Source organism: Lactuca serriola, chromosome 7, assembly GCF_051521515.1.
Source record: "Lactuca serriola cultivar US96UC23 chromosome 7, Lser_US96UC23_V15, whole genome shotgun sequence".
Lineage (NCBI taxonomy): Eukaryota > Viridiplantae > Streptophyta > Magnoliopsida > Asterales > Asteraceae > Lactuca > Lactuca serriola.
The window spans coordinates 39,759,191-39,780,415 of record NC_136414.1 but is presented as its reverse complement, the minus strand read 5'-3'; positions in this window follow the sequence as shown (position 1 = coordinate 39,780,415).

The window sequence follows — 21,225 nt, the reverse complement described above, 5'->3', positions numbered from 1 at the left end:
CTATAGGTTGTGATTTGAAAATGAAGCCTAGTGATCATGTGGCCAATGTGTGAAGTTCAAAACTAGAGTAGCAAATTTGTGAAATTGAAATTCCAGGTGATAAGTAATAACTAATATCTATGTCTAAATGAAATGAATTATCCAAAAAATAACGAAAACATAATGTCACGATTCCAACATAACAACTATTTGTATCGGAGAGATGATTATGAATTAAAAGAGATGTACTTTATTAATTATGTAAAATATAAGTTGTGTATGAAGCATGAATCACTTATAACAAATATTATGTGTTAATCGAAAGAGTCCAGGTAAAAGCTTCAAGTTTTGTTTATGATGAAAAATATAGTTTAATAATAAAATAAAGTTTGTGTAATAGCAACTATTATGCCGACTCTTGTTATTCAACTTTATATATAACTAGATGTATTCTCGTGTGTTATGCAACAAAACAAATATATGGTTAAAATATGTTGAAATTTATAATTTTATTTATGGTTTTTGATCATTTTTTTTATATATATGCCTATTAAAATTGGAACCTATGACCCTAGAATATTGAAACCGATTCTGAAACATATTATGTCGGTTTTTAATATTTCAAAACCGCTCTTAAAATTGTTGATATTGGGGTTCTAATTTTTTATTACAGAATAAATTGATTGAATATTACAACATATGGAAAATAATTAACCATGTAAATTATTGATAACGTAAATACAATGAGTTAAAGGAAAAGTTAAAATTATAAATAAAAGATGTCTATAATTTATGTCAAAATATTTTGTAATAGATTTTAACCAGATTAATAATAATTATAAAACCAAAAATAAGTTTTAGCTCTCATATGTTATTAGACAACATAAGTTATAAAACAATTAAACGATTTGTATTTTGTGAGAGTCTCGTGTCATTGTGTTTTTCATTAACATAATATAAAATTAGAGGTGTAAATTGCAATGGCTAAATCTTATTTCACTTTTAATTACCTTACAGTTAAATCATAAATGTCTCGTTTAAAAAGATCAATGAATGATTAAACAATTTATAATCAAATAATAATTGTAATGATATATCAACGATTCAAATTTACCATTTTTATGGAATATAACAAAATCAATTTTAATAAGCTTTATCAACTATATAACTCATCTATAAGACCATTTCCATGTTAGCGATTATGAACATCCGACGCAACATGAAAACTTATAAAATTAAATGCCAACATGCACTCCATTACGTCACCCTGGAAAGCACACCTAGTGAATCTTATTAAAAGTCTAGTTATACAACTTGAAGTGGAATAAACATTAACCTACACCATCATGCAAACTCCATCACAATTTATACGACATGGATTGTTGGGTTTAGACTTTAGACGGTTAGTTGCATAACTTTTTTTTGGGACCCCGCTGAACATGATTATAACTTACATGAAAAGAAAATGCAAAACTTTAAAATAAATTGAACCATTAAACTCTTAAAATCATGAAGTATGAATTACGCTAGTTGTATCCATTCTTGTATTTATATCGTTGTGAAGTAGTCTTGTTGCTCATGTGAATTTATAGGCAATGATTAGAGAATCTTCATATATAATATTTTTCATTCCAACCAAAATCATAATTACACGATACAAATTTGGATAATAATAAAGAAGAAAATGAAGCAAGATTTCTTACCATAAACTTTCATATTTCCTTCTCATCATCATCTTCCTCTTGCTTATTACTTATGCTCTCCATCAATAATTTTTTTATGGAGTTTCTAATCCACCTCTCAACCACTTACACAACTCTTTAAACCATTCTAATAAAAATCTACCATTGTGAATTATATATATATATATATATATATATATATATGTATATATATATATATATAAATTTTAATCAATTAGTGTCATAAGTACCATTAAGTATCATAAGTTAAAACTATTGAGTGGTAGTTGTTAATTCCATGTTATTGAAAAGTTATATAGGTTTAAATAGAGATTATGAAATCATTATTATAAAGAAATATGCAAAGACATGAGAGTTTCAAATAATTCTGATGATAGAAAAAATATATCCTTTATAAATATAACTAGGTGAATGTCCGCGCGTTGCGCAGAAACACCTATATAGTTGAAATCCTTACACATATATGATTTTTTTTAAATATAACAATAGTTTTTAAATTTGATATAATAATTTTTATACTAATTGATATAATATATTCATTATTTTGAATTATATGATAATATATTTATCTATTATAATTTCATAATCTCAATTGTTTTAATGACTTCTATCCGCGAGTTACACATGAATAAAATTAAATATAATATATGATATAATGTTATTTATAGTTGTTGTTATTATTAATTAGTTTTTTAAAATTTATTTGCTTAATGTTTTAATTTATAACATTATAATTATTTAAACATCAAACATTAATTTTTAATTTTAAAGGTAACAATATAATCATTTATTATAGAGTTATTTTTAACTATTGTTATTGTAAGTTATTTTAAGCTACTTGTTTAAAAACTTTTAACGATTATAAAAATATCTTTAGGAAATATTTTAGTTAAATCGAGATTACATTTTAGTTTTTTGTATTCATCACTACAATTTATCAATTTTAACTATTTACAAAATATTCTTTGGTTTTTAAAGGGAACTGAAATTTATATTTAAGTTAACATTGTAATGTTAAATTTAAGTTAACAATTTAAGTATTTTTTCAAAACTATTCAAAAGTTGTAGCTTTAAACTGACAATGGTTTACATATAACGACATATTAAATTTAATAAATTAAGTATAATATTTTAGAAGTTAAATAAATAACTATATAAGTAGAAGTAAATATATTATTTTAAAATTGAAATTTAGTTTATTTATGATTACACTTTAGGTTTGATATTTGTTTAACCTTATTAACTAACTTATAATCATTATTAGAAAGACGCTACAATTTATCAATTTTAACTATTTATAAAATATTATTTGGGTTGTTTGAGTTAAACTAAAATTTATATTTAAGTTGACCCTGTAATATTATGCTTAAATTAATAATGTAAGTATTTTATATAAATTGTTCCAAAATTGTATCTTTAAAATGATAATAGTTACATCTAACAATATATTAAAACTAATAAATTAATTATAATATGTTAAAAGTTAAAAAAATAACTTTATAAGTAGAAGTAAAGATATTATTTTAATATTGAAATTTAGTTTATATATGATTACATTTTAGGTTTGATATTTATTTAACCTAATTAACCAAATTATAATTTTTATTAGAAAGAAATTGAAAAGTCATGGGAGTTTCAAATGAATGTGGTGAAAGGAAAAATACATAGGAGTTTCAAATGAATGCGGTGAAAGAAAAAATGCTTCCTTTATAAGTATACTAGCGGAATGCCCGCGCGTTGCGCAGAAGCAACTATATAGCTGACATTTTTACAAATATATGTTTTTTTTAAATAAAACAATAATGTTGTCAAATTTGATATAATGATGCGTATGTTACATTGATATAATATACTGATTATTTTGAATTATATGATAATATATAAATCTATTAAAATTACATAATCTTAATCTTTTGAATGACATCTACCCGTGGGTTACTCATGAATAAAATTAAATATAATATATGGTTTAATGCTATTTATAGTTTTTGTTATTGTTAATTAATTTTTTAAAATTTATTTGTTTAACTTTTTAATTTCTGTCATTGTAATTATTTAAAACATCAAACAATTTTTTATTTTATTTTAAAGGTAACAATATAATCATTTATATAGAGTTATTTTTAACTATTGTTATTATAAGTTATTTTATGCTGCTTATCTGAAAACTTTTAACGATTATAAAAATATCCTTAAGAATTCTTTTAGTTAAATTGATATTACAATTTAATTTTTGCATTTAGCACTATAATTTACCACTTTTAACTATTCACAAAATATTCTTTGGGTTTTTTAAGTGGAACTGAAATTTATATCGAAGTTGACCCTGTAATGTTATATATTTAAATTAAAACTTCAAGTATTTTGTCCAAACCTTTCAAAAGTTGTAGTTTTAAACTGATAATGGTTTATATACAACAACATATTAAATGTAATAAATTAAGTATAATATGTTAAAAGTTAAAGACATAAGTTTATAAGTAGAAGTAAAAATATTATTTTAATATTGAAATTTAGTTTATTTATGATTATACTTTAGGTTTGATACTTATATAACCTTATTATCTATCTTATAATCATTATCAGAAAGTCACTATAATTTATCACTTTTAACTATTTACAAAGCATTTTTTCAGTTGTGTAAGTTGAATTAAAATTTATATTTAAGTTGATCCTGTAAGGTTATATTTAAATTAACAATTTAAGTATTTTATACAAAATTTTCAAACAACAATATATTAGACCTAATAAAATATGTATAATATGTTAAAAGTTAAAAATATAACTTGATAAGTATAAGAAAATATATTATTTTAATATTGAGATTTAGTTTATATATGATTACACTTTAGGTTTATATTTATTTAACCTTATTAACCAACTTATAATCATTATTAGAAAGAAATTAAAAAGTCATGAGAGTTTCAAATGAATGTGGTGAAAGGAAAAATGCTTCCTTTATAAGTATATAATGATAATGATAATGATAATGATATGATTGCAATCAAAATAAATATCTATAACATTAGCATATTATTTTTTATTACTTGCATCTTTCTCATACGAATCATGCATTCATATCATGTTAAAACATCACAAGTAGTAGTTTATATAATTTTGACATCATGAATCGATTACTAACCAGTGGCTCATTTTATCATTGTGTTGTACTTATGGGTTTACAAACTGTCAGAGTTTTTAATAATAATAATAATAATAATAATAATAATAATAATAATAATAATAATAATAATAATAATAATAAGAGCATCTTCAATTCAATGGTTAACCCATGTCATAACTTAAAGTTATTGTCATCTCATTATCTATTAATTCTCCAATGGTTAAACTTATTTTAATAGTTTTTTCTATAGATTTAGCTAATTTACCTTTATTTATCTAAAATATTTTATAGGACATCTAATTTAATTAATCATTTTTTAAACACAAATCATATCTTAATATGAAAATATATAATACAACTGTATCGAGTCTTTATTTATATACCTAAAATATGAAAAATTATTATGTTTTAGTTATAAAAATACAACAAAAATATTGAAAATATTATAAATTAATTTTAAAATGACATATCTTTAAGATGACAGTGGTTAAAATATACAAGTTATCATACTATATTGATCACTCAATATATATTGAGTGGTCAAAATAAAAAAACAAAAAAGTTGTTTGCTCTAATGGTTTTAAGTGCTCATTTAAAAAAAAATAGTAATGTTGTAACACCCCATTTATTTATTTAATAAATAAATAGATTAATGAATGAATAGTAACCCTAAAATAAATAATTGAAAGTTTAGGGTGTTAAAAATGTAAAATTCGGATTTAAATTGCAAGAATTATGAGGGCAGGGATTACTTGGTAAATTATTGGGACTTCATTTGAAAAGAATTTATAGAGGAGGGGTTGTTTTAGAAAAATCTAGACTTAATGTGTAAAGGAATTAAATGGGCAGGGTTTAAATGGTAAATTATCAACTTCTTTTGAAGAGATTTTATGGAGGAGGGGCCGGAATTGTCATTATGGCAAAGTTATAATAAGGGATCGGGTATATAGCCTCATTACCGCTAAACCCTAACCCTAAGTCTCTTATGTTGCAGCCTTCGCATACATCCTCTACCCCTCAGCCGCCACCTCCTAGCCTCGCCGGAAAATCGATGGACACCGCCACTGCTGCCTAGCTCGTTCCGATAGCCTTCCATCCCGTCTTAAGATCATCATTCCTAAACCCTAACCCTAGAATGTCATTTCCCTAACCGCCACTGCCCTTGAGCACCTTCAATCATCGATGCTTCGTTGAGGACCGCCGCCATCTCAGCTCCGCTATCGGGAGCGCCGCGTACAGTCGGGTTAGCTGCCAGAGACCGACGATTAAGCCGATTTGTTGCTGCAAGGGTTGTGTGTGACCGGAAAGCTACTAGTAGACCTATCTTCCACCTCTCCCTCTTCTCTCCTTCGCTACTCTCGCTGAGACGATGTCTTGTACACAGGTTGCTACCGTCGGAAGCACTATGGTGGTCGTTTAGCTTGTTCCAGCATCCTCAGCCACCTAGTCGGTGGTTGGGAGCGGAGATGTCACAAAGGGCGTGAGAGAGTGCTGTTGTTGAACCCGAGGCACATGGTGCGAGAGTTGTTGGCCAGAGATCGAGGAAAGAAACACCGTGGCCGCCGCTGCTGCCGTCGGTTTGTAATTCTACCGTCGCCAACTGCCACCAGGAAGGTGGCTGGAGCTGTTTGCAAGCAAGAAAAGAGTGTGGGTGTTTGTTCTTTCTGTAGCATGTGTTGTGTGTATCTTGTTAGCCGGAAAAGCCGCTGCCACCACCATGAGGTGGTGGCTGCCACCATAAGCCACCATGTGTGTGTGTTGATGTAGTTAGTGTGTGTGTGTGTTTATTCTTGGTTAAGGCATTGTAAACTGTAATTAGCTAAAGTATAATGAAAAGAAACCCAAACCAACACCGTAGGGTGGTGGCTTCCGCCTCCTGCCGCCACTGGCCGCCGTGTCAGGTGGCGGTGTGCTTGCCTGTCACACCCCCAAACCAAGGATGGCGGAAACGTCCGGGGGTGGAGGACTTCATGTGTAGTATCATAACAACAATGGCAATAGTGATGAAAGTAAACACAACCAACATATATATAATTGAAAGAGTTACATCATTGTATGAATTACATGTTTCAAAATCAATTACAATATGTTGACAAAATATGATAAGTTGACGCCTCAACGTCCCATCCTCAAAAGTACTTTGTTACCTGTTTAGCGATTTCCTGAGAATACAAGTAGTTTGAAAAAGTGTCAACACAATGGTTGGTGAGTTCATAAGTTTTTGTATATGATTATGAAAAAAAAGCTTGTCTCGTAATTGTATAGTTATTCCAGAAAAATCCGATATTTTCCTTAAAATGAATACTGTAGTCTTGTATCCAAAGACTGAAACGTATGAGTAATCTTCCTTATTTACAGAAATAACGTGAGTTTATTTAAATATAAACGCGTATGATATTAGTGAATTTCCCGTAAATTCTTAAGTTTGTTAATACTTTCTGTGAGTTATTATAACCATACTATGACCTAGGTGGCCTGAAAACGACGTTCTTCGGGCGTCGTAGAACTGAAATGACACTTGTCACCACAGACCTGCCGGTCTAGCTGTTGCAAGCAGCTCTGGTGTGGGTTTGTCAAGCCCAATATAGATCTATATACAACTATCACGCTCTCCCTCCAGGAGACTCTGGTTACAATACAGGACTTGTGATTTATACGAAGCGAATGTCTCACAAAGTTATTAACGAATTTACACTTAACATAATGAAAGTTTCCCTTTTGTATAAATGTACTCTTCTGAAATGTATGCATTTGGAAATGTATCATAAACTATACCTATTATAGTTTATCAAAACAAGGGTAGTAAAAGCAAAGTACGTAAACTATACTTAACATAGTTTTAATAAAATGTTTGTGTGTAATGGGTATACTTCAATAATAACCCTTTGTTTAATCTATGCTTTATTTAGTAAAAATCCATTTGTTAACTGGTGTATATCTAGATACTAACACAAGAATGTCATATATTGAAATAACACAAAAACACATAATAATATACACCTTGCTCAACATGTTACAAAGTGAAATGAAATTGCTAGTGCTTTTCTGATTCTAACATTTTCTGTAACTGTTATTAGAAAATTTGTAGAAAAATCATAAAATGTCCAAATCAAGTTCTGTAACTTCTGAGAGTTTGGAAAATGAGTCTAGTTTGTTCATAATTTTTATTATAATTTTTAATGACCTCTTACTTGTGTGAAAAAGTCCATAATCGCAGACTGGTCCAGATTGATGTTTAAAATGATAGGCAGTTTTGTAAAAATCACCATAAATTGTAGAAAAATCGTATGCAGATGTGCAAGTAGTCATTTTAAAGCTAAGAAGTGGAACTACATGCACCTAAAACAGTTTTGAAAACTAAAATGTTTAAGTTGTCCAAAACAGTCCGTGAATGGAGTTGGACTTTTCTGATGAAGGCTGTTAGAAAAGTTTAGTTATGTTCTTGGTGTTTTAACTTGTATTCCCCCCCTAAAAACTTGAGAAAACATGAAAATGTAGGGGTATGAACTCACCTTGAGTGATTTCAGTAGGTAAGTGTTGAAGAAGAGATGTGTTCAACCCAAGAACACTTGAAGAATCACTTGAAGATTCGAAGATCTAACAAGAATGTGATGATGTTTGTGTAACCAATCTATGATTTTGAGTAGGAGGATGTGTAATAATCATAAGAAAGATGATGATACTTACTAATTGTAGGAGAAGAGTCTTGGAGTATGCCTTGAAATTCTCGAATTAGAGAGAAAAAGATGAGAGAGTTTGGAGTGTGATTCTTGGTAAAAATGAGAGAATGATTAAAGTGTGAGGAGAGAGGATGGATGTTCCAGCCCTAAGAACGTGGGAATAGTTGAAAATAGTGAGAAAGGACCTATGAAGTGACTAGGGATGGGCTGGTGGTGAATAGTGACATGGAGTGGGTATGGGAGTGGTTGCTTGTGTCATAGAAATAAGTAAAGTCAACACTCTACCTTTGTACTTCACCCACTCTCTTTTGGATAAGGTTTTATCCTTAAAAATGTGATTAATTAATAGTTAAGGGTCCTTATATGTTAAAATAAAGTTTTGGGTGAAAATCCCATGTTAAAACAATTAAAAACGGGCCTAAAACGCAAATTTGGTCGAAAACCGGGAGAAAAAGGCTTCCCAGCGAGACCTCTCGGTCCTAGGCCGAGGTTCGGTCCTTGCTGGTGCCGAGTCGGAAGTGGGTTGCGAACCAGAGGCGAGATGCGAAGGGTCCTAGGCCGAGGGTTCGGTCCGAAGCTCAGAAGCGAGGGTCAGAAGCGAAAGTGGTCAGAAGGGAAGGTTCGGTTCGGTTCTTCTTCATCAGGAGGGTTCGGTTCGGTTCTTCTTCATCAGGAGGGTTCGGTTCGGCAGCCTTCTTCATCAGGAGGGTTCGGTTCCTAAGAGGACTTTCGGTTCCTAAGAGGGGTTTCGGTTCCTAAGAGGGGTTTCGGTTCCTTAAGTCCGTTTTTCGCTCAGACTTCCGTTTTTGGGCTGTTTTCGCCAAATTCGAGGGTCGGGATGCCCCGAGTGATTATAGAAAGTTGAGAGAGATTTCGAGAGAGATTTGAGAGAGATTCCACATACTCAGAGAGATTTGGGAGAGATTTGACATTTTTTGAGAGATTTCACATACAAAGAGATATTTGGGAGAGATTTCACTTTCTTAGAGAGATTTGGGAGAGATTTGACATTCTTGGAGAGATTTCACATACAGAGAGATATTTGGGAGAGATTTCACTTTCTTAGAGAGATTTGGGAGAGATTTGACATACTTGGAGAGATTTCACATACAGAGATATATTTGGGAGAGATCTCACATACTTGGAGAGATTTGGGAGAGATTTGACATTCTTGGAGAGATTTCACATACAGAGAGATATTTGGGAGAGATTTCACTTTCTTAGAGAGATTTGGGAGAGATTTGACATACTTGGAGAGATTTCACATACAGAGAGATATTTGGGAGAGATTTCACATACTTAGAGAGATTTGGGAGAGATTCTCGATAAGAAGAGATAGAGTGAAAACGATTGAGAGCGGTTTCGTGTGTGACGAATGTGAGTGTCTGGCTTCGCAATGCAAGGTCCGTAAGCTCCGTTATGCCATGTTTTAGGATCTTACACACTCCCTATGAGTATGCAACATTGTTTTATGGTTCTTGTTCATTGTTTAGCACTAAGGTTAAAGAAATTTAAACACACGAACTTTCCAAGTGATGTTTTCTCATTAAGATAGTGAGTTATACAGAAATTACATAATTCAAACCCTAATATACAAGTTTTAATAGAGTTGACCGGTTTGACTCGTTGACTTTGTCCGGCTTTGACTTGACCCGTATTTGACTATTGTCACATTGCCTTGTGAGATTGATTCGTTTAGGGTGCTTGAAACCCTAATGGGCCCGATGAAGCCTAATGCGATTAGTGAAGACCCTAATGGGTCAAATAGACTCTAATTGACCTAAAAGCCTAACAAATCGATAAATAGGCTAGTATTTAGGTTGGAAACCCTAAGTAGGGTTTGGAAAACCATTATGCCAATAAAACCCTAATTTGGGGAATTAACCGGGACACACGAGAATTATTTAATAACTTGGAATATTAAATAATAATCATTGGCAAAGAGTAATCTAAGCAATATTGGACTTAATGGATTATGTCCTTAGAGGATTAAGTCCTTAATGGGTTAAGTAGGAAACTTAACCCTAATCATCATTTTATGGGAAACCCTAATTTCGCTTGGGTTTATTGTTGGGCCTCTCTATTGGGCCTTGATGATTGGGTTATTAATGGGCCATCCAAAGTCAAGCAATTGGACTAGAATAATTTAATGGGCCTAGGGTAAGACCCATGTAAGGGGCTTGGGTCCAATTTGGAAAATTGGGCCATATGTTGGGCTTTGATTCCTAGTTTGACTTTTGGGCCTACGGATTGCACCTTGGGCTGGAATAAAGCCAAGCTTGGGGTAATGTAGTAATTATCCAAAGTATGTATTTATGGTTATGTAGTGGAACCCAATTATTAATTAGGTGATGTTTTGATGCTAACAGTTCGGGAGCTTGTCAGTCAGCACTGGAGTTTTATCTGCGGGACTTCAGCAGTGCCAGGTAAGTCTTCTCACCATACCTATGGGTCTAAGGAATCAAGGCCGGCCCATTATGTGATAATGATATATGTGTTAGCCATTATGTGTTTTGATATGATATGTGATTGTGTGTTTTGCATGAAGACCCCCAGGGGGGGGAGCCCGTGGCATTGGATGTAAGACCATGCAAGGTAGCCAATGGCAGTCTTAGGTAAAGACCATGTGGGGTAGCCCATGACATTGGATGTAAGACTGTAATGCCCACAGATCCGAGCTAGTTAATTTATAGGCAATAAGTGTCGAAAACGACTTTTCGGAAAAAGATTATTTATAATAAATAGTTTTAACCAAGTTGTATAATATGTCTCAAGGTTTCCGTACATATAAAGAACGCCAAAATCTGAGTTATAACGAAGAAGTTATGGCCCGTCAAAGTTTTACGGCAAAACCTGCACGACACCGGGAAGCGTAAATAGTAAATTTATGATGGAGTGACTTTTAGCCTTAGCAATCTAAATGAAAGTTTTAGTATATGTTAACCGAGAACATACAAAAAAAAGAACGCCCAAATCTGACTTCGTATGAGGAAGTTATGATTTTTCTAAGATTCGACTTAGCAGTGCACGACCCGAAACTCGAATTTTAGTTCGAACGGTTTTTGGATTACGCGACCTAAATGAGAGTTGATGATCTCATTAATTGGAACTAAACGGTAAAAATAAAGACGAAAACGGAGTCCGTATGAAGGAATTACGAATTCTTCGCGGTCATTTAACAATCTAAACGCCTCCTACTATTAAATTTGAGATCGGTCGAGAATTATCCGACGGAGTCTAAATGAAAGTTGTAGATCTTGATTTTACCTACTCGTTAAAAAAATAACGTCAAAAACGGAGCTCGTATGCGAGAGTTATGATTTTTCTAAGTTTGAAGGCTAATACGCGATAGGGGGTGACGTGGCACCACCAGAATTGGACACGTGGCACCACCAGAAGGCTGCCACATGGCACAACTCGGCGAGTAGGTCCTCCTACTCGGCGAGTCTATCAGTCAGCACCCCTATAAATAGAGGTGTCGGGTTCCCTCACTTCCTCACACCTTCAAACCCTTCTTTCTCTCTCTAAAGCCCCAAACCCCCCCTAAAGTCTAGGTAAACCCCCTAGCACCCGAAGGAAGCCCCGAGGCTCCCTAAGCCTCGAGAAAAGAGCCTTTCGGCTCAGAAACTCTGCTCCAGCGGAGCCCAGTTTCCAAGGAAACCCGTTGTAAGTAAGATGTACCTAACCTATCTTTAATACAGCTTATGTTTTAATATAGTAACATTATTAGGACCTTAAAATAATTATTTGGGCTATTATTATGAGTTATATAGAGCGTTGTTTAATGCTTATATAATAATAATAATAATAATAGCTAGTCTATTAATTAGTCACGGTTAACGTTAGACTAAACCCTAGTGGTATTGATACTAGGTTTTATCGAGGGATAATTGTTTTGAGATAACGAAGCGCTGCTCGAAGGTAGAATCACCACCTTTTTCAGGTGAGTGCATAGTTACTTTCAGCTTGCACATAGATATGAAGTATTTATATAAATTACGTGCTGTGTGTGCATATTATTTGTATACTTGCTATCTATGTTGGATGAACAATTTTATACATGTTTTAAAAGATTTAAGCGGTATATTTATTTTATATCTACAAATATATTGGAATAAAACATGGGTAGATGAAATATTTGATGTGTGATAAAATAAAATGATGAGAGATAGGTGATAATAATTAGGTGAGGATAGATGGGTGATGATGAATCGGTGATGTAGGATGAATGATACTATAACCTTGTCCGACAATTTGGAGATGTAGTCATCTACCAGGGTATAAATGGCGACCACAGACTATTATAGACAACCCCGTGGAAACACCAGCAGGCTCATAACCTGTAGGTGATGAATTACGAGTTCAGACGATGTTGTAACTACGTATTCATGCGATGATACCCTAACCCCTTACTATGAACTACGAGTTCAGGCGATGTTGTAACTACGTATTCATGCGATAATGCCCTAACCCTTGTTGGGCACGTATTGAGGGAGTAATCCCTAAATCAATACTGTCTATGCGAAGTAGGTGATGATGCTTAGGGAGAGTCCTTAGGAACAAAGATATAAGGAAATGCGATGTAAGGAGATGAGAGGTAAATATGATGTATGAAACGACCCTTAGGATAAATCCTTAGGGAGGGTACTTAGGAATAAAGAAGATAATAGGGATGGGTAATTGGGTTAATTGTTTAATGATTGAACATAATAATTATATTATTGTGGGTTGAAAACCCTATGTACTCACCAGGTTTCCCAACCTAACCCACTCAGTTTACTTGTGTCACATGTGACGATGTGCAGTTACCATTACACTAGAGATTAAGGAGATATAGATCACTAGTGTAATGAATGTAAGTTTTGTTTATGCTTATGTTTCTGTATTGACGATGACATCTCAAATGTCTTTAAAGGAATAAAAATACATTTATTCGGAAATGCTATGATAATAAAATTATCATGTTTTTTGGGAACAAATTCCGCAACGTTTTTATTGAAAGATATACTCTGATTTTTATAAAGCATAAACAAAAAAATCAGTATTTTCTGGCCGTGAAATTGGGGATGTCACAAAGACCATGTGGGGGAGCTCATGTCGGTCCTAAGTAAAGACCATGTGGGGTAGCCCATGACACTATTACAGGTTTTATGTATGCATGACTTATGTGATATGTGTGTAGCTTTTATTGCTAACAGGATATATGATATGTGTGTAGCTTTTATAGATAACAAGATATGTGATATGTGGATTGTGTGTGTGGTATGCTCTGGGAAACTCACTAAGCTTCGTGCTTACGGTTTTCAGTTTTGGTTTCAGGTATTTCATTTTCAGAGGAAAGGAGTCGGCTCGATCGCAGCGCATCACACTATGTTTTTCGCACATGAGATCTTTGGGATTACACTCTGATATTATTTTATGATGACATGCTTGATTATTGAGACACTGGTTTGACATGAGATATTATTCTGTTTTATACTAATGGTTTTATGTAATAACTTAAATAAAACGAAATTTTTGGTCTTAAGTTTTGGGTCGTTACAAATGCACTATAAAAAACCTTCTATTGGAGATGATCTAGTAATAATAATAATAATAATAATAATAATAATAATAATCTTCAATTCTAACTCACTACTAGTTTTTTAATAAAATCTCTGCTGTTCTAAAAAAATATTAATCTTCAAAAAATCAAGTTCGGTACTTAACTTTTTAGGTCATTAAGATTGATCCCAATGGTTTCAAGACTTCTAATAGATGACCCTTAACTCTAGCTTTGTTAGTTTTTTTTGTTAAGTCCATTAAATGAGGGCAAAATAATATTTTCTATGTAATAAGGATCGTGTATATATATATATATATATATATATATATATATATATATATATATATATATATGTGTGTGTGTGTGTGTGTTTTGACATTATTATTTAAAAAATTAAAAACTAATTCTCCTCCCCATCCTCTACCACATCCTCCTCTATATGCATGTCGTCACCCACTATTGGACTAGCGTCACCCTCTCCCATCAGACGTCATAAAAAAACAAGAAAATAACATAGGTTAGGGTTCGAACCTGGATCTATGCTCAATATGTCCAAACATTTCATTACTAACTGATCATACATATCACATCCAATCAACTAATGTAACAAATTTTTATTTATGCACTAATAGTCTTTAGGCTATTAGGAGTGGCCAACATGTTATTACATCTTATCACAACAAAAAAATTCACCTCATCATCCTAATTATAACATCCAATTTAGAAACCGACAATATCAAATAACATGTGATAACACCCCCTATTTTTTATTTTATTTTTCTTTATTTTTTTTTGAAGTTTTTAATTTCTATTTTTCTAATTTGTTTTGTTTTTTATTATGTCATAATATTTATAAAAAACATATAAATTAATAACACATATAATTTAATTAAATCCTAAATTAAAAATAATATTTAAAAACTAAAAGTGGCATTCCAATAATTTGCTCTTTAATCTAATAAGTTCATTAATTTTTATCCTGATTATAAAAATAATTATATAAAAAGAATAAAAATATGTGATATATATCAGAATTAAGGCAAGAAATATAATTCCTGATTATATCTTTATTTGAAACAAAGATTTGTTGAAGCAAATATTCATTTGCATGTTTGCATAAAGATCATGATTATCATTGGGCTTGCAAGTTACATAACAATATTATATTATCAACACTTGAAATAATTTTTTTTTAAAAAAAACCACAAGGGCCGGCAAAAATTAATTACAAATGGGTCAAAACATTAGATAGAGAGATAATAACGAGCCGTCGCCTCCCTTGTCATATTAACGGCTGATGTCGTAACACCTAAAAACGCGGAGGTGGGGGCGGTGTCCCGATGTTTTTTTGATGCCATGTCAATATAACAGGTGATCTCGTTGCCTCTACACATTAGTCTTACACCACTTGCATCAAATTTTATTACATTTAACACTCAATGCCACCAAACATTAAATATTAATAGGCACTAACCATTAAACATTAACAGTCACTGCCTTTACAACTTCCTATAAACCGTCATTTTTCAAAAAAAAAATATTATTAAATAGATAACCGCTACACAAATTGAATGCATGCAATTATCATACATCTTTTCATCTACATGCATGCATCATTTCCTAAGAAGCAAAATCGGTTTACAATGATTATATCTAAAAAAGAGAAGATAAAAAATAACCCCAATTAATGTTTTATAAATACAACACAACCACCATACCTACCATTACAATCACACCATCCAAACCCTTATATAAGAGACAAATCATTCATCCTTCCATCCACACTCTACAACAAATATGAAATTAAGAAATTGAGACAATGCTCAACACCCTAATTCATCAACTCCACATCACCCAAAAAGCATTGACATCGGTGTAGCTTAAAATCATCCAACATTATGCCGAAAATGAGGAAATCATGTATAACATCTCCACCACTCCACACTACATGAACTATGTCATCTCCATAGATGTCCATCAGGATGCAAAGAAATCTGATGCGAACATGTTGGATTGCATCTTGTAACGTCCCAAAAAAATTCATTTTTTATTTAATTAAAAGACCATCAACTAAACGTTTCACATAAAACCATAGTGTAAATCAGAGTATGTCAATAATCATTCAGACACATCAAGTCAACAAAATACGAAATGCCATGGTGTGTGCGATGCGATCATCCCGAGCACTTCCCCTTTGATCCGGAAGTACCTGAAACATAAACTGAAAACCGTAAGCACAAAGCTTAGCGAGTCCCCCAAAATACCTTATACCATACATATCTGCCAGCTCAAGGCTATTACTGGTCTATTTCACCCCCGAGTCTATTTCAACTCATGCGTCGGCCCAAGGTCGTACCAGGTCTATTTCACCTTGCGTCTATTTCAACTCATATGTCAGCACAAGGCTATATCGGGTCTATTTCACCCCACATACATATAGAAAACAGGTACTCATCTATATAACACATACAACAAGAGTCACAAAGACTACAAACAAATAACATATCCTAGTGTCCTATAGTATAATGAGCAAACTCACCTCAGTCTGCTGTCAGTCAAACAAATGATCGGGCTACTGAACCGGAAAATCTCCGTGCTAATCAGTCAAATAAAACCCCAATTAATAATTAGGCCATAAACCATAATTAGGAATCTAGTTCATTGTCCAACACCCAAGGTAAAAGACAATTTTACCCTTTTCTCACTTGGCCTAATAACCGAGGCCCAATCCAAAGGCACTAAAAGCCCAACATGGCCCAAATCTCTAAATGACACCCAAAACCCATTATGGTCGTAAATCGAAGAAGGCCGAAAGTCTAACAATGGCCTAAATTCAGAAAGACTAGTGGTCCAATAAGGCTTAAAACCTTAATAGTCCAAATATGGCCTAAATCGCAAAAGTCAACGAAAGTCAACAACTACTGAGTACGCTCGACGTACTTAGACTTACACCCTGCGTATGCCACCTTTGGCCAGTACGCGCTGCGTACGAGCTGAATACGCCTAATGTACTTCACAGCAAGTCCAACTCGCCATTAAGTGCTTAATTGATTAAGCCAATAAGTCCACTTCTCATATCTGATCCTATATGATGTCTTAACACATAAAGTTGGCAACTTTACTTCTTTTCATGTCTTAATGGGATCCAATACTTAATTTTGACCAATAAAACTCGTAGTAAGAACCCTAACTCATGCATGGTCCAATATAACACATCAAGATTACATTTTTATTCACAAGGGACCTAAAAAATGCTAAGATCTACTATCCCTAGCTTCTGGAGTAGCTCATACTCTCATGCATGACTTAAAGGAACATAAAAAGCTAAAAAACAAGCCCTAACTAGATCTATCAAAATGAACCATCAAGTTAAGAGCTTTATACCTCCAAAAGCTTTCCAAGTTGGTGATGATTCTGGATCCACAAGTTTTAACCACACCAATGCAACTTCCAAGAGCTCTTCTTACTTCAAGATCCACAAAAACCCTCACAAAGATCATTTCCAAGCTCAAAACACTCAAAAAGCAAATATAGGTTTCGTTCTCAGGGTTTGGAGAGGTGGAGGCTAGTCATAAGAAGGTCTAAAGGCAACTTAAGGTGTTTAAATATGGCACAAACCCTAAAAATTAGGGTTTGTCCCTGATGGCCGTACGCCCTGCGTACTTTACGTACGCCCAACGTACATGGGTTACCTCCGCAACCAAGTTATCGAGCCAGTACGCCTGACGTACTCCTAGTGTACGCCCAACGTACTCGGCTAGGGACCAAAATGCAATAGTTTTTTAATTAAGGGCAAATAGGAAAAATACCAAAAATGCAAATGTCACAATCTCTCACATGCTATGACTATGTGAAAGACCATCAGTACATGTATCCACATGATCAAACACCTTCCTGATGACTAAATCAAGTGAGGTGTTTTTTTTTTGATGTCTTGTGTTTGTGTTTTGTTGTTGTTTGTCTGCAATTTCATTTTGTGCGTGTCTATTTTGGCTAATGATGATGTACTTTAAAGTATTTAACCAAAAGTAGTTTTAAGTGTGTTGTGTGTGTGTGTATATACACACACACACGTTGTCAATTTATGTTCCATGTTTTGTATAGACTAATATTAATATTGTTAAGTGTGATACATATACGTATAGACTAAATAAACACGTGTTGCGTTGCTCCAAAATTTTGTTAGATCGATAGCTTCAATTTGAAGTTTCTCCATTTGGGTTTTCTGTTTTTCATTGATTAAACCAAGATTGTAATTATTGGGAAAAGACGATTTTGCCTTGGGCAATATCTATGTTTTTTGGTACTGTTCACTGGTGATTGCAGTTCAGTGGTAGGTGGCGACGTGCATGTAAAAAAGGAGGTGGTGGAGGGTGGGGCAAGGGGGAAGGGACGGTTGGAAGGGATATATCGACCGATGTTTCAAAATAATTGATTATTGTAAGTAATCGAAAGGAAAGCTTGGCTATCTTTCTCAAAATAAACCCTCCACTAATAACTCTACTTAAAACAATTCAATTATTGAATCTCATAATACTCGTGGTCCTGGTCCTTACTTTTTTTTTTGCTAAGTGTTAATGTTAACTATATATATATATATATATATATATATATATATATATATATATATATATGTGTGTGTGTGTGTTTTCTCTTTTGAACAAGTTATTAGAAATCCTGATTCGTGAAGTTTAATGGGGGAATGTAGTTGCCAATATGAAAGATGTTTCATTGTATGTGGTTAAGGATGCTATCAAATGCCCATAAGATTAGAGGTTGTGGGATGTGATAAAGATGAAGTGGAGCCTATGTGACATGTTTTGCCATGGTGAACATCATGTTTAAACACCATTGCAAGAAAACTTGGTTCCCTATGTCTCTCTTACTCTTCGTCCCTCTCTCTGTCTCTTCCCTCTCTTTATAGTTCTCTTTATGAAAAAATGATATATCATGGCTGATCTACGGTACTTTTGGTGGCAAGATGAGGTGGAGGTCGACTAGAGCTTGCCCACTCCCCCACCCTAAGATACACATGATAACTACCACTTGAAACATTACAAATGCATTCATGAAAGTTAAGTAAGTCGTTACTTTTAGAGCCATATACATTGTATTTGGTATTAAAACATCACAAAATTACAAAAATGGTCCATGTGGTATGCATTTTTTTTGGGTTCTGGTTCAAACCCCGACTTTTTTGGATTGACGGTCTTTTTGAGCTACTTTGTTTATGGTTTTGGTCCTTTGTAAAATTAAAAAGACAAAAATACCCTTCTAATACATTTTCTATGTTTTTTTCTATTTAATATAAGGTTTTATTAATGAAAATTATGGGACCCACCTCTCTCTCTCTCTATCTATCTCTCTCTCTCTCATTCGTATCTCATCAGTTGAAAGAAAGAAAGCACTGGTGATTGTAACACCGATCTAGGTTGCTCACCACCACGACTGCCGCCATAGACCACCATAACCCCACTGGAAACCACCCTCGTCTGTCTTGGTCGATCCTCACCACCATTCCCTTACTGTTTCCGTCGAGCAAGCTGCCAAGCACCACCCTACACCATCATGTTCTTCCCCTTCTAGCTACTAATCAGAGCAAATTGCCACCACCATCTTAACCTACCTAATTTTTCAAACACCTCCTCCACCTCCCCATGTCGTGACCCACCACCAACAAACACCTCCGAACCATAGGCTTGCTCCTCCAATCCTCCCTGCCCTCTCTCTCGTCAGGCTCACCTGTAAAGAAAGGAAACGAAGGCAGTGAAACTGCCACCATAACTTCGTCACCACCCACCGTTGTCAAAACTCACTTCACCACCCACCACCGCTGTGAATGTTGGCAAAACCCACTTCACCACCCACCAAACGCCTCCATCCTGTCGTAACCCACCACCACCAAACACCATCGTCGCTGCTGCTTTGTCTTGGTCCCTCGTCGAGCATCCGCCAATAGAAATAAAGCATCAAGGTACCCACAGCCACCAACCGCAGCCACCCTTCGCCGTCACTGCCCTTCCACCGTCGTTGCAGTCTGTCACCTTCGACCCACCATTCTGTCGAGTTTTAATTTGGGGTTAAGAATGTGATTCAAAGAGGTGGAAAGATGGATGGTGGCAGCGGTGTTTCTTGGTGGCCGGAAAATAGCTCCACCTCCGATGGGGTTTTCTTGAATGTAAATGAAGAAGGTGGGGGAGGGGGAAGTTGGTCTGGTGTGTGTGTGTGTGTGAGAGAGAGAGAGAGACTATCTTTATTTAATATATAAAAATACTTTTCAAAAAAGAAAATGAAAAATAAATTTAATAAGGGAAATTTAATAAGGGAAATTTAATCATTTCAATTTTATAAGAGATCAAATTTACATACAAACATGGCTAAAATGACTGTTAATAAAAAAAAGTCGGGGTTTGGACCAAACCCCTAAAAAATTACATACCATAGGAACCATTTTTACAGTTTTGTCTTAAAACATTAAGTGAATAGTCGGTTTAACATATTTATTTTTTTATTTTCCAGGTTGCTTCTCTAAGTTAATGATTCTCTATCCACGAGGTTAATGTTTGTTTACTTTCTACTACAAAAGATTAACAAATAGCACATACAAGTTCAATTATGTGGCATAATTTGTCTACCGCAATATTTAAACCTTCAACCATTGGATATGACACCTTTCCAACACTCATAATATACCATTAGACCAAAGGGCTAGGTCTTTGGTTCTAAGAACATTGTATTTCTCAATAGATCGATTATTAAAAATTAACCCTACAAAAAGATTTTTTTTTTTAATTCTAGAAAATATTTTTTTAATCAACTATCATATTTATTTTATAAAATCATGTTTCCGAGTTCTATGCTTTTTTTAGGGTTGTTCACTATTTGGTTAAAACCGAATTGTCCAATCGGAAAATTTGGATTTAACTATTTGGTTCGGATATTTGGATTTTTGGATTGATTTTAAGTTAAACCGAATTATTATTTTAGATTTCGGATTGGTTTTGTTTTATAAAATATGAACCGAATAATCCAAAAAAACCGAATAACAACTTATTATTTATTTTTAATATATATAGTTAATCATTTATAAAATTTTCAAATTATTTATTTAATTATTAGAAACTTTCATCCAATATAATACTTCAATATATATACTTCTTATCAAAAGTTTTTTGTTAATGAAATATTAAACTA